Consider the following 12,257-nt stretch of genomic DNA (forward strand, 5'->3'; position numbering starts at 1 on the left):
TATATTTACTTGAACAGTGGGTTTGGAAAGGGCTCAGACCCTTTACATTTTTTACATTTTGTTATGCTGTATCCTTGAGCAAACTACAAAAAATAAATAAATAAATTCTGCACACAATACACCATAATGGCAAAGTGGAAACATGATGTTAGTTTTTAATTTTTACAAAAAGATTTGTAACATTTTGTATTGACACAAGTATTCAGCTGCTTTTTGGTATGACACTTGAAATTTTGCTCTGGGGGCCTCCAACTTCTCTTGATCATCTTTGAGAGGTTTCTACACCTTGATTGGAGTCACGTGTGGTAAATTCAGTTAATTAAAAAAAAAACACCCCTGTCTATATATGGTTTCATAGCTCACAATACATATCAGAATACTAAACCATGTGGGGGAAATAGAGCTCACAAGACAGGATAGTGTGGAGGCAAAGATCAAGAAGGCAACAAATATTATGTTTGCACTAAAGGTTCTCAAGAGCACAATGGCCTCCATAAATAGAAGAAGTTTGAAACAACCAGGACTCTTTCTACAATTGGCCAACACACCAAGCTAAGTAATCAGGGGGAGAAGGGCCTTAATAAGAGAGGTGACATAGAACCTAATTGTCACTCTGCTTGATTTCTAAAGATCCTGGGTGCAGATGGGAGAAACTTCCAGAAGGTCAACCATCACTGCAGCACTCCACCAATGTGGGCTTTACAGCTGAGTGGCCAGAAAGAAGCCTCTCCTCAGTAAAATACACTGGATAGGCTGCCTGTAGTTGGCCAAAAAGCACCTAAAAATTCTAAGATTGTGAGGAAAAACATTCTCTGTTCTGATGAAACCAAGATTGAACTTTTCAGCCTCATTTTCATGCGTTATGCCTGAAGGAAACCAGGCTCTGCTCACCACCTGCCCAATACCACAGTGAAGCATGTTGGTGGCAACATCATGTTGTGGGGGGTGTTTTTTAGTGGCTGGAACAGGAAGACTAGTTAAGGTTGATGGAAAGCTGATTGGGGCAAAGTACAGAGATATTCCTAATAAAAATCTGATCCAGAGCACAAGGGACCTCAGACAGGGCAGACAATGGCCCTAAACACAGCCAAAACACAGGAATGGCTTAGGGACAACACTGAATATCCTTGAGTGGCCCAGCCCGAGCCCTGACCTGAACTCAATTGAACATCTCTGGAGAGACCTGCAAATAGCTGTCCACAAATAGTCCCCATCCAATCTGACAGTGCTTGAGAGAGGTGAAAATCCCCAAATCCAGGTGTGAAAACCTTGTGGCATCAAGAAGACTAGAGGCGGGAATCACTACCAAAGGTGATTCAACTGAGTACAGGATCTGAATACTTATATTAATGCAAAAGGTTAGTTTTTCATTTTTAAAAAATTTACAAAGATTTTTAATATTCTGTTGTTACTTTGTCATTATGGGGTATTGAGAGCAGAATGATAGGGAAAAGCATAAGAAAGTTTAAAAAAATTGAAAGGATCTGGAGACTTTCCTGAGCAACTGTATAAACATTGGAGATACAATTTGATCAACATTTCTGAGAGCCCATCTGCCCTGGCAAGGGGATTTCTTCAAATAGGACCCTACACTAACAGGTTCTTCTCTTTGACCCCAGGCCTCCAAATTAACTTGCAAAATTCAGTTTTAATTAAAATCAACCCATTTGTCAAACTCTGAATAACATTTAGGGAAAAGCCACACGTTGTAAATCAAAAAATGTGCAGCAAATCCGCAGAAAATCCACAACCGCAAAAACCACAATAAATTATGTGTTTTTTGCATGTTGCACTTTTTGCATTTGCAAAGGATGAAATCAGTGTTAAAAATCTGCAGGATAAAGAGACACGCAGATGTAAAATCCACACCTCCAGTCAATGTACGCTGTGGATTTTTTGTTATTCTGTAAAACAATGTGGATTTTCTGCAGGCAATTCTGCTTCAAAGATATGTTGCTTTTTAAGGCCCAGTGCACACAGGTGTATTTGCATTGCTTAATCCAGAGCGGGCGTCCGCCTCTGGATTCCACAGCAAATACTGCCCATAGACATGCTATGCAAAAACACTTCCTTATGTCCACGAGCGGAAATCAATGGTAGCATACATGGCCTTATATGTCTCCTCACTCACTTTCTTTGTGCTCTGCCAAAGATGTTACTCCTCCCGACTCATGTCATAGGCCTCTCACTAGCCAAGCTAGGATCCTAATGCACACTAATGAGGGGCAATCACCCCGAAACAGCTGTCTGTGTATGGATTCTGGATTGGCTTTTAATTTCTAATCATTGCTCTACAGACCTGTATAAAGGGTCAAGCATTGATTTGAAGGAATGCTGCCATCTAATAGGTGGTTCCATCTTTCTTATTTGCACATAGATTATTAAAGCATTAATAATAATGTGTGTTATTTGATTGTTACGTGGAATATTGTGAATACATGAAAGGTATGTAATGTAGTGTAATAAGAAAACCACTACCAATAAAATGTTTCTTCTCATCCCCACAGAATGTCTTGCAGATAACCAAGAGAAGCTCCAAGAATAGTCAAGCAGATTCTGATGATATGATGAGACATCAGTGAGTTCCACACAAACAGTGTTTCATAAGCAGAACAAGTCATTCTTCACTAAAAAGCTCAATAAGCATTGGCACATTTATCATCTTCTGTTTATCCTAGACACATTCATTAGTGAGGATTAGTAGACGGCACGTGGAATATGCACAGTCTTGTCTACAGCACGGTCTGTGAACATGAAGCTTTCCTGCTGCTACTTACCTGTGATCAGTGTTAGGGAATTAAAGTGCAGTCCATATTTCAGGACTGAAGCATGACCCACATTCAGTCAAATGATCTGTTCCAATTATTCACTTTAAGGAAGACTGAGAAAAGTGTAGCCAATCAGAATGATGAAAGACAAGCCAGTTGCCCACTACATATGTTCTTTGTGGTCAATGTTACACAATTGTGCAAATCAGCTGTTTATACATATAGATTTTCTTGCTTTTCAGCAAAGATGACCGAATGCTTCTCTTACTACCTGATGCACAATGTGTATTAGTATGCATCAGTAGTCCAAGACACTACATGGTGACTGACCCGCACTGCTCACATGGGCAGCACTGGTTAACCCCTTCGTAACCAAGCTTTTTTCAGTTTTCCCATTTTCGTTTTTTCCTCCCCCCTTTTAAAAAATCGTAACTCCCCTTATTTACCCTTCCACGTAGCTGTATGAGTTTTGCCTTTTGCGGGACGAGTTGTATTTTTCACTGGTACTATTTAATGTACCGTATAATGTACTGAAAAACTTTTTAAAAATGTAAAAATTTCTTTCGGTGCGTCTCGTTTCTACGGCGCACAAACTACAGAAAAAATAACATGATAACTTTATTCTATGGGTCAGGATGATTACTACGATACCAAACATATAGCTTTTTTTTGCTGTACTACTTGAGTTTTTTTTCAAAGATATATCTATATATATATATATAGATATATATTTCTTTTTTTCTGACACCACCTTCTGCGCACAATTATTTTTAAATTTTTCCGTTGACATAGTTGTGCAATGGCTCATTTTTTTGCGGGATATCCTGTAGTTTGCGTTGGTACCATTTTGGAATACATACGACTTTTTGATTGCTTTTTATTGGGTGACCAAAAAAGCGCATTTCTGGTGTTCTTTATGTTTTTTCCTGATGAGGTTCATCGTACAGGGTAAATAATGCGTTACTTTGATAGATCAGACTTTTACAGAAGCAGCAATACCAAATACCAAAAGTGTTTTTTAACTTTTTTATTACTTTTTTTTTTTTAATAATTAGTAAAACTTTATTCGTATTTTTACTTTTTTTAAGTCCCCAAAGGGGACAGCAACTTGCAATGCTTTGATTGCTCCTGCAGTATGATGTATTACATCATACATCATTACATCATACTGCTATCAGGCAGGTAGTCTATCAAGCCACCCCACGGCATGGCTTGATTGGCATTCTGCCATGACAGCCCTGGGGCCTCATGGCTCCCTGCAATCTCATCACAAGGGGAGCTGTACGGGCCCCCTGAACATTGTTCTGGGCATTTAAAAGGTTAACAGTTCCTATCAGCTGCGCGGCTCATCGGAGCTGTTGCCGCCGGGTGTCTGCTGTAAGAAACAGCCGGCACCTGGGATGTATGAAGAGAGATCACTGCACGATCTCTCTTCATGCACAGACCGCCGATACAGGCCGTCAAAAGGCGTATCAGTGGTCACTAAGAAATCACAGTGGTATAGAAATCTATATGTTTTATATTCGAGACCCTTCACAGATATAGATATTAAAATTACTGACTTTTATTGGATAATTCTAAAAACATGGGCTCACAAGTGACACTTACAAACATAGATGAAACAATAAAAAGAAGAAAGAGGCAAGGAAGTTGACCCTGGTTCAAGATTGAATGGGGGAACTCAACTGCTATAAAGTTCGCGGAGTTGGTTATAATTTTGATAGTCACTCGCGATATACCGTAAGATAGGAGCCCACGGACTCCCTTCTGCTGAGTGCTATTGCAAGCTTTTTCTTGAGCTGCTCTATCTACACCTCTATCTAGCACCACGGATGTGCAAGAGCCCTTATGTTAGGGACCTAGATACTTAAACGCACAACAACAAGGTACCAAAACTGAATCCTGTTTTGCTCTTTATCACTTATATGCAAATTACTATCGTGGCATAACTGGGGACTCACCCTAAGACCGCATATATATCTAAGTGATTTTTCACCAATCACCTAGAGGTGGATATATACCCCGATTAGCGGGAAAAGGCGGGATTTAGCTATATAGCAAACCTGCTTCTCAATTTCCATCTCCACCAGGAGTGCTCTGAAGACTCACACTCATCCATATGCGACGTCTTCAGATATATCGCGAGTGACTATCAAAATTATAACCAACTCCGCGAACTTTATAGGAGTTGAGTTCCCCCATTCAATCTTGAACCAGGGTCAACTTCCTTGCCTCTTTCTTCTTTTTATTGTTTGATCTATGTTTGTAAGTGTCACTTGTGAGCCCATGTTTTTAGAATTATCCAATAAAAGTCAGTAATTTTAATATCTATCTGTGAAGGATCAGTGGTCACTAAGAAGTTAATCAAAGCAGGTGCAGTGTCTTATACTAATGATGCATACTAATACACAGTGTGCCTCAGGTAGTCAGAATAGCTGGTGCGGCCATCTTTGTTTCTACAGGCCTAGAGGGTCACTTTACCACAATGGCAAAACCATCAACATATATTAAGATGTATTATTCTTATTGGACAGATATCCAAGTTCAAGTTTTGCACCAGATGGGCCATCAAAGATATTGGAAGGAGAAATGCTGCATCCTTCTTCGTGTAAGTTTTTGCTTTATATTTTCCAATATAAATGCGGCAGAAATTTAAAGCAACTGCAATACTTGTATACCAAGACCATATAGATAAAACACGGGTAATCATAAGTACTCCTAATCACCTTTATTTGTATTGCCTATGCATAGCACATCACTTGATTTTGGGTTCTGTCCACACTGGGGCTCACAATCTACATTCACCTATGTGTATGTTTTGGAGTGTGGGAGGAAACTCATACAAACACAGGGGGAACATACAAACTCCATACAGATATTGTCTTAGTTGGATTTGAACCCAGGACGCCAGGTCTGTAAGACAACAGTGCTAACCATTGTGCTACTCTATAAAATCTTGTTATATCTGCTAAATCTGTACTCTGCATCGGCAAGATGTTTATTTCCTCATTTCAACAATGCCCCAATGTTTCACGGACTCATTCCTCCTATTCTAGAATGTCTAATATAGGACACTGTGGGCCATGCTAATACTCCCTGGAACTTACATGACATCTCATATAATGCTTTTCCAGGCATGTAAATTTTTTTAAGGGGTTGTCTGACAAAAAAAAATGGTTTTCTGTCCTGGAAAATAATGAAGTATATACTCGCTTCTCCTGGCTCCCAGCATCTCCCGCCCTAACAGCTCTGGTCACGCTTGTGACATAATGTTTACAGGCTGCAGCAGCCCGTGTATGGGATGTCACAGACAGCAGCTGCAGTTGATCACAGACCTAAGCACTCAAGTGATGAGCTCTGCGATTGGCTGCAGTAGTCTGTGATGTCCCATACACAGGCTGACTGAAGCCTGTAAACGCAGACCCCGTGTTGAGGATGGAGTTGCTTTGCTGAATACGCAGGGGGCGAGCATACACTTCTATATTATCTTCCAGTACGGGGAACCCGTTTAAAAAAAATAAATAAAAAATTATATCAGACAACCCCTTTAAACTATATTCCTAATATTAAGCAGTTCATCTAGTCCTAGATCTTTTCTATTGCCAGGATATGGAGACATTTATAAGCTACTAGAAGTTCTGAAATTATCCACAGGGTGTCGCTCTCTAACTGTTCAATAAATCAGTATAGTAGGAATGTGATTATTGGAAAAGATATACCATATTTTTAGCTCTATAAGATGCACATTGGTTAAAGAGAAGGAACATAGGAGAAATATATATTTTGAACTCCCCCAGACCAGGCCGTGAGGGAGGTATTACAGGAGGAATAACACACACAGATATTTAGTGCATCTTAGGCCTTTTGCCCACTTGCACACACGGATACCACTGCTGAATCCCGCAGCAGAATCCGTGCGTACCTGCGGACATGGAGAGGGAAAGACAGTTTCTTACCTCTCCTGATCCAGCATGGGTCTCCTCTGAGACGGCCTGATCTTCTTTCTTCAGCACGGCAGATGCGTCCGGGAGCGTCTGGTGATGCGCATGCACAGTGTTTTCTTTTTTGTTCTTGAATGTCTTGCTTTCTCGCGGATCCGTGGCACAGCCACAGTGACAGCGGCGGGTGTGCCATGGCGGGGACGGCTTCCATTGACTTCAATGGAAGCCGTCTCTGCGGGATCCGCAGTAAAATGGAGCATGTTGCGATTTTTTTTTTTCCTGTGCATGTGATCCGTACGCCGGGAAAAATCATATCCGCATGTTTTTACCTGTCATGTGGATGCTAATGCATCCCTATGAGCAGCAAAAGTTGCGGATCTCCCGCACAGGAGACACGCTCAGATTTTATAATTAAAATCCGCCCATGGACATCGGACCTTAGACATTGTATGCGTAACATTGTTCCAACTCTCGTAGTGTACACTGTTGTCTGATAATGACTCTTATTAAAAGTAGCATTCGTTGTCTAGATGTCATTTCCATGTAGGAGAAGACCCGTTAAAGGAAAACATAAGTGGTGGTAATAGAGCTGCCTGCAGAGATCTCGTTATACATCTTTAATAGAGATGAGCGAACGTACTCGTCCGAGCTTGATATTCGTGCGAATATTAGGGTGTTCGGGATGCTCGTTACTCGTAACGAGCACCACGCGGTGTTCTGGTTACTTTCAGTTTCCTCTCTGAGACATTAGCGCGCTTTTCTGGCCAATTGAAAGACAGGGAAGGCATTACAACTTCCCCCTGTGACGTTCAAGCCCTATACCACCCCCCTGCTGTGAGTGGCTGGGGCGATCAGATGTCACCCGAGTATAAAAGTCGGCCCCTCCCGCGGCTCGCCACACATGACTTGTGACTTAGCTGAGGGAAAGTACTATCGTGCTGGTGCTGCTGTAGGGAGAGCGTTAGGAGTCAGTGTAGGCTTCAAGAACCCCAAAGATCCTTCTTAGGGCCACATCTACCTGTGTGCAGGCTGCTGCTAGCAGTGTTTTTTTTTTTCTCAAAATCGGCAGTGCAGAGCATTGCACCCGGCATTAGGGACAGAAGTGGTGCATAGGCAGGGAGAGTGTTAGGAGTGAGTGTAGCCTTCAAGAACCTCAACGGTCCTTTCTAGGGCCAAATTTAAGCGTGTGCAGTACTGTGCTGGCTGCTGTTAGCAGTGTTGCATTTTTTTTTTTCTAAAAATCGTCTGTGCAGAGCATTGCACCCTCCATTGATACTACAGGGACAGAATTGTGTAGGCAGGGCCACAACACAGTTATTGTTCATTGAATATACGCAGTGGGTCCTTCCCTTTGCAAAAAAGGAAAAGAAATTATATTTGGCCTGCCTGTGTCAGTCCTAAGGTCTCCGTGTACGTGTGTGCTGCGTGGACAACGTACAAAAATCAGACGCAACCAGCTACGGTTTACTGCAGGCTTGCGCCATTGTCTTTCCTGACTGGCAAATACCTGCTCTGCTAGAGTTAATAACTCTGCTACACTAAAGTGTGTCACTTTTTCAGGGCCACACTACAGTTCTAAGAGTTATTGTTCATTGAATATACGCAGTGGGTCCTTCCCTTTGCAAAAAAGGAAAAGAAATTATATTTGGCCTGCCTGTGTCAGTCCTAAGGTCTCCGTGTACGTGTGTGCTGCGTGGACAACGTACACAAATCAGACGCAACCAGCTACGGTTTACTGCAGGCTTGCGCCATTGTCTTTCCTGACTGGCAAATACCTGCTCTGCTAGAGTTAATAACTCTGCTACACTAAAGTTGTGTGTCACTTTTTCAGGGCCACCCTACAGTTCTAAAAGTTATTGTTCATTGAATATACGCAGTGGGTCCTTCCCTTTGCAAAAAAGCGAAAACATTATATTTGGCCTGCAGGCTTGCGCCAATTTATTTCCTGCCTGGGAAATCAAATCACTGGTAATACAGCATGCTGAGGGGTAGGGGTAAGCCTAGAGGACGTGGACGTGGCCGAGGACGCGTAGGCCCAAGTGAGGGTGTGGGCACAGGCCGAGCTCCTGATCCAGGTGTGTCGCAGCCGACTGCTGTGCGATTAGGAGAGAGACACGTTTCTGGCGTCCCCACATTCATCGCCCAATTAATGGGTCCACGCGGGAGACCTTTATTAGAAAATGAGCAGTGTGAGCAGGTCCTGTCCTGGATGGCAGAAAGTGCTTCGAGCAACCTATCGTCCAGCCACAGTTCTGCGCCGTCCACTGCTGCAAATCCGAATCCTCTGTCTGCTGCTCCTCCTTCCTCCCAGCCTCCTCACTCCACTACAATGACACCTGCTCAGGAGCGGGAACACTCCCAGGAACTGTTCTCGGGCCCCTGCTCAGATTGGGCAGCAGTGGTTCCTCTCCCACCAGAGGAGTTTATCGTCACTGATGCCCAACCATTCGAAAGTTCCCGGGGTCCGGGGGAAGAGGCTGGGGACTTCCGCCAACTGTCTCAAGAACTTTCTGTGGGTGAGGAGGACGATGACGATGAGACACAGTTGTCTTGCAGTGAGGTAGTAGTAAGGGCAGTAAGTCCAAGGGAGCAGCGCACAGAGGATTCGGAGGAAGAGCAGCAGGACGATGAGGTGACTGTCCCCACCTGGTGTGCAACGCCTACTCAGGACAGGTCTTCAGAGGGGGAGGCAAGGGCATTAGCAGGGCAGGTTGCAAGAGGCAGTGCGGTGGCCAGAGGTAGAGGCAGGGCCAGACCGAATAATCCACCAAGTGTTTCCCAAAGCACACCCTCGCGCCATGCCACCCTGCAGAGGCCGAGGTGCTCTAAGGTCTGGCAGTTTTTCACAGAGACGCCTGACGACCGACGAACAGTGGTGTGCAACCTTTGTCGCGCCAAGATCAGCCGGGGAGCCACCACCAACAGCCTCACCACCACCAGCATGCGCAGACATATGATGGCCAAGCACCCCACAAGGTGGGACGAAGGCCGTTCACCGCCTCCGGTTTGCACCGCTGCCTTTCCCCCTGTGCCCCAACCTGCCACTGAGATCCAACCTCCCTCTCAGGACACAGGCACAACCGTCTCATGGCCTGCACCCACACCCTCACCTCCGCTGTCCTCGGCCCCATCCAGCAATGTCACGCACCACACAGTCCAGCCGTCGCTAGCGCAAGTGTTGGAGCGCAAGCGCAAGTACGCCACCACGCACCCGCACGCTCAATCGTTAACCGTCCACATAGCCAAATTTATCAGCCTTGAGATGCTGCCGTATAGGGTTGTGGAAACGGACTCCTTCAAAGCTATGATGGCGGCGGCCCCGCGCTACTCAGTTCCCAGTCGCCACTACTTTTCCCGATGTGCCGTCCCAGCCCTGCACGACCACGTCTCCCGCAACATTGTACGCGCCCTCACCAATGCGGTTAGTGGCAAGGTCCACTTAACTACGGACACGTGGACAAGCACAGGCGGGCAGGGCCACCACATCTCCCTGACGGCACATTGGGTGAATTTAGTGGAGGCTGGGACAGAGTCAGAGCCTGGGACCGCTCACGTCCTACCCACCCCCAGAATTGCGGGCCCCAGCTCGGTGGTGGTATCTGCGGCGGTGTATGCTTCCTCCACTAAAGCACCCTCCTCCTCAACCTCTGTCTCCAATCTAGATGTGTCAGCAGCAGCAGGACGTCGCCAGCAGTCGGTGTCGCGCGGCGTGGCAGCACAGCGGTGGGCAAGCGTCAGCAGGCCGTGCTGAAACTACTCAGCTTAGGAGATAGGAGGCACACGGCCCACAAATTGCTGCAGGGTCTGACAGAGCAGACGGACCGTTGGCTTGCGCCGCTGAGCCTCCAACCGGGCATGGTCGTGTGTGACAACGGCCGTAACCTGGTGGCGGCTCTGCAGCTCGGCAGCCTCACGCACGTGCCATGCCTGGCCCACGTCTTTAATTTGGTGGTTCAGCGCTTTCTGAAAAGCTACCCACGCTTGTCAGACCTGCTCGTAAAGGTGCGCCGGCTCTGCGCACATTTCCGCAAGTCACACACGGACGCTGCCACCCTGCGCACCCTGCAACATCGCTTTAATCTGCCAGTGCACCGACTGCTGTGCGACGTGCCCACACGGTGGAACTCTACGCTCCACATGTTGGCTAGGCTCTATGAGCAGCGTAGAGCTATAGTGGAATACCAACTCCAACATGGGCGGCGCAGTGGGAGTCAGCCTCCTCAATTCTTTTCAGAAGAGTGGCCCTGGTTGGCAGACGTCTGCCAGGTCCTTCGAAACTTTGATCAGTCTACCCAGGTGGTGAGCGGCGATGCTGCAATCATTAGCGTCACCATTCCTCTGCTATGCATCTTGAGAAGTTCCCTGCAAACCATAAAGGCAGACGCTTTGCGCTCGGAAACAGAGCTGGGGGAAGACAGTATGTCGCTGGATAGTCAGAGCTCCCTCCTGTCTATATCTCAGCGCGTTCAGGAGGAGGAGGAGGAGGATGAGGAGGAGGGGGAAGAGACAGCTTGGCCCACTGCTGACGGTACCCATGCTGCTTGCCTGTCATCATTTCAGCGTGTATGGCCTGAGGAGGAGGAGGAGGAGGAGGATCCTGAAAGTGATCTTCCTAGTGCGGACAGCCATGTGTTGCGTACAGGTACCCTGGCACACATGGCTGACTTCATGTTAGGATGCCTTTCTCGTGACCCTCGCATTCAACGCATTCTGGCCACTACGGATTACTGGGTGTACACACTGCTCGACCCACGCTATAAGGAGAACCTTCCCAGTCTCATTCCCGAAGAGGAAAGGGGTTCGAGAGTGTTGCTATACCACAGGACCCTGGCGGACAAGCTGATGGTAAAATTCCCATCCGACAGCGCTAGTGGCAGAAGGCGCAGTTCCGAGGGCCAGGTAGCAGGGGAGGTGCGTAGATCGAGCAGCATGTACAGCCCAGACAGTGCAACAGTCTTTAAGGGCCTGGCCAGCTTTATGGCTCCCCAGCAAGACTGTGTCACCGCTCCCCAGTCAAGGCTGAGTCGGCGGGAGCACTGTAAAAGGATGGTGAGGGAGTACGTAGCCGATCGCACGACCATCCTCGGTGACGCCTCTGCCCCCTACAACTACTGGGTGTCGAAGCTGGACACGTGGCCTGAACTAGCGCTGTATGCCCTGGAGGTGCTTGCTTGTCCTGCGGCTAGCGTCTTGTCGGAAAGGGTGTTTAGTGCGGCTGGGGGAATCATCACAGATAAGCGTACCCGCCTGTCAACCGACAGTGCCGACAGGCTAACACTCATCAAGATGAACAAAGCCTGGATTTCCCCAGACTTCTCTTCTCCACCAGTGGACAGCAGCGATACCTAAGCAATACGTAGGCTGCACCCGCGGATGGAAGCTACGTTCTCTCTCACCATCCAAAACGGGGACATTTCTGCTTCATCAATCTGTGTCTAATATTCCTCCTCCTCCTCCTCCTCCTCCTCCTCCTCCTCCTGAAACCTCACGTAATCACGCTGAACGGGCAATTTTTCTTAGGGCCACCAGGCTCACTCATCTAATTTTT

The sequence above is a fragment of the Eleutherodactylus coqui genome, chromosome 1, assembly GCF_035609145.1.
Source record: "Eleutherodactylus coqui strain aEleCoq1 chromosome 1, aEleCoq1.hap1, whole genome shotgun sequence".
NCBI lineage: Eukaryota > Metazoa > Chordata > Amphibia > Anura > Eleutherodactylidae > Eleutherodactylus > Eleutherodactylus coqui.